Below are 3,219 nucleotides of genomic sequence, written 5' to 3'. Positions count from 1 at the left end.
CATTTGAAAGAAGCTCAACCGTGCATATAGTGGGGGTGATCTCACAAAATAAAATAAAACAAATAATAATACTATTATAACATAATTTATTAAAATAAAACAAATGTAATCTCTATACAATCTGGGACTGCATAATTTGTTTTTCTAGTATCATGAAAAGAGCAGAACAATCCGCAAGCTGTTTTGCCTCTATTTCATTAAAAATAGAATATATGGTTTATTGAGCTGTGTAACAGTCACGCCATGGTTACATGGTGTGCTGTGTAACAGTCACGCCATGGTTACATGTTGTGCTGTGTAACAGTCACGCCATGGTTACATGGTGTGCCTGTATTTCATAAAATAAAAGAATATATTGAGCTGTGTAACAGTCAAGCCGTGGTTACATTATAAACAGAATTTTCCATGGTCAAAAGAGAGATTATACAGAGTAGTACATGAAAGAATCGACAGGCAGAAAAGAAAATGTATTAAAAGGGAAATGATTCTTCTGGATCTTTGAAAGGAGCCCCATCATATGACCTCCTGCTGGTACTGACAAGCTTAGAGCACTTTTTTCTTATCTGCCCCTGTTTTGCTGTGAGCACGTTCAGGTTGAAAAGTTTGAGCAATCTCGGTAAAAGAGCTCCTGATTGGAAGCGAACAAGTCGACATATAGAAGCCCTATGATACGATTGAATGCCAACCAAATTTCAAATTTCTGTAATCGAACGACGACGGAGTTCAAATGCCTCTCAATGCTCTCCCACTTTGACAGTCTTTCCTGGAAAAAGCGGCACTGAGCTCTCCATTTCCTTTGCTGAAAACCCTTTCGCCCCGAATGAGCGGATCTTGGTGTGAATTTCTCTCTGCCAGGCTGCTAAATGAATTGTGTTGTACCTACAGATTGCCTGTTTTCACAGGATGAAAGGCCCAATACAAATCAAATTTCAGCTTCTTTATACACCATCTTCCAAGAAAATATGAAAAACAAGATTCACACACCATCTTCCATGGAAATGGTGACCAATGGAAAAGCTAGATCAATACAAGTTTGACAGGCTCTAGGCGAAGATCAAGAACTAGAAAGAGAAAACAAGATTCAATGCATGCTACATACCATAACCACGGAATGTCTTGCACCAAGCACCATAGCTTGTGCCTGCTGGCACCAAGTGCAATAGGACACGCACACCAACGCCGACAAACAAATTCCCAGCGTCATTCTCCACGGAGGCGCTGATCTTGCATTCTGAGCGAAAACAGAGCAACTCATTAGACAAATATTAATCACTAAATAGCACAGAGCGGTGGGGGAATCGAACTCGTTACCTTGAGGAAGCAGAGTTTACTAAAAACAGGAAAGAATGGAAGCCCATTTGAGGCCGAAGGCTACTTATGCTTCTTGTTGTTCGATGAGAGGCTGGAAGCTTCAATTATAGAGGCTGGGCTACATAGAGGCCAATGCAGGGGCAATCGATGGGTTGTTTGATGAGCGACTGGAAGCGGGAGTGAGGCTGTACCAGAGCAACTTCAATTTGCCAGTGACGGGCTTTCTTGACCTCCCGCTGCTATTGACAAGCTTAGAGCACTCTTTTCTTATCTGCCCCTGTTTTCCTGTGAGCACATTCAGGTTGAAAAGTTTGACCATGGCGAGTGAGAAATCACGGTAGAAGAGCTGCTGATTGGAAGCGTACAAGTCGACTATGCTGCGGGTGAGGGGTGCCGCCATTAACGCCTGATCGACATACAGAAGCCCTTTTCCGCTTTCCAAATTTCTGTAGTAGTGGGAATCGAATGAAGACGCGCTGCCATTGTCCAAGGCCACCACTGGATCTGCATGCCGACTGCAGAGGGCGCTCAGATGCTTGCGGAAATGCCCGTCAATGGTGGGGTCGGCCCTCCCACTACCGTTAAAGTTTGACAGTCTTTCCTGGAAAAAGCGGCATCTCCTTTGCCGAAAACCCTTTCGCCCAAGATGTTCCGATCTTGGTGTGAATTTCATCGTTCGGCCAAGGCAGATTGCACTCTACCAGGGTCGTGATGTACCTGCAGATTGCTCTGCTTTCCCAGGAATGAAACGCCCAATACAGATCAAATTTCAGCTTCATTATACACACCATCTTCCAAGAAAATAGAAAAAACAAGATTCAAACACCATCTTCCATGGAAATTGTAACCGATGGAAAAGCTAAACAAACGCAATCAATACAAGTTTGACAGGCTCTCAGGCGAAGATCAGAACTAAAAACAGAAAACAAGATTCAATGCATGCTACATACCATAAGTAATGAATGTCTCGCACTAAGCACAATGATGTTTCTGCTTCCAATATTTGCTTCAGTTCTGTTATTATTACCTCAACAAAACTGAACACGCACACCAACACCAACGAACAAATTCATTCTCCACGGAGGTACTGATCCTGCATTCGGGGCGAAAACAGAGCAACCCATTAGACAAATATTAATCAATAAATAGCATAGAGCGGTAGGCTAATCGAACTTACCTTGAGAAGCAGAGGTTACAAAAAGCTGCAAAGAATGGAAGCTAATTTGAGGTTGAAGGCTACTGATACTTCTTGTCCGCCCATACATAATCTGAAGAAATTGGTTTATGTTGAATTGCAATTATTTACTTTAAGTACTTTCAAATTCCTACTTCGATCTCTCTAGTGATTGCCTCCATCAAAGAATATTGTGCCTTGAAAATATAACTATTTCATTTTCTTTAGATCTAGGGGAAGAGCATCAGGGGCACCAATAGTTGAGCATGTATGAATTGTTGTGAGGGTTAGTAGTTGAGCATGTATGAATTGTTGTGAGGGTTGTTGATACCTTTTGTTTTAAAAATTGAACACATAAAACCTATTGTTTGAAACATAAAATATCAATTTTTGTTAGGAAATGTACCAATAGTTATTAGGAAATGTACTAATATTGTAAAAAGTAACCAATCAGGTGATGCCATATCAGCTGCACAACTATTGGAGCCTCTTTTGCATGCCTATTGGTCTCACTTTTTTTTGGGTTGTTTTGGACACCTTGGCAAAAAGCATGTTGATGTGGTGCCGAAAGCTTAGTTATAAGAAGGGGACTTGCCAAGTAAGCTACTGTAAAATATTGAGAGTGATTTGAAATTTCCACGTAGGATTTTGAGAAGCACGAAGTTAGGGTGTTCAACTACTGGTGCTCTTCCCCTACCAAATAACCATTGGGGGCTCACAATCCACGATACAAA

At 41.5% G+C, this 3,219-nt stretch overlaps 1 long non-coding RNA gene across 2 annotated transcripts; it reads right to left on the bottom strand.

The window, feature by feature from the left end:
- Positions 1-399: 399 nt before the first annotated feature.
- LOC131067413 (uncharacterized) lies at positions 400-2,666 on the bottom strand. 2 transcript variants are annotated; one of them, XR_009111807.2, is made up of 5 exons: positions 2,489-2,666; positions 2,262-2,404; positions 1,312-2,102; positions 1,100-1,231; positions 400-890 (listed from the first exon to the last, which is right to left on the bottom strand). It is a non-coding gene; the product is annotated as an uncharacterized LOC131067413 (long non-coding RNA). The 2 variants fall into 2 exon arrangements; XR_009111806.2 differs by having other exon boundaries at positions 1,312-2,040; positions 2,489-2,665.
- Positions 2,667-3,219: the final 553 nt, after the last annotated feature.

This window comes from Cryptomeria japonica, chromosome 9 (genome assembly GCF_030272615.1).
Source record: "Cryptomeria japonica chromosome 9, Sugi_1.0, whole genome shotgun sequence".
Taxonomy (NCBI): domain Eukaryota; kingdom Viridiplantae; phylum Streptophyta; class Pinopsida; order Cupressales; family Cupressaceae; genus Cryptomeria; species Cryptomeria japonica.
This window is presented reverse-complemented; position numbering and strand designations above follow the sequence as displayed.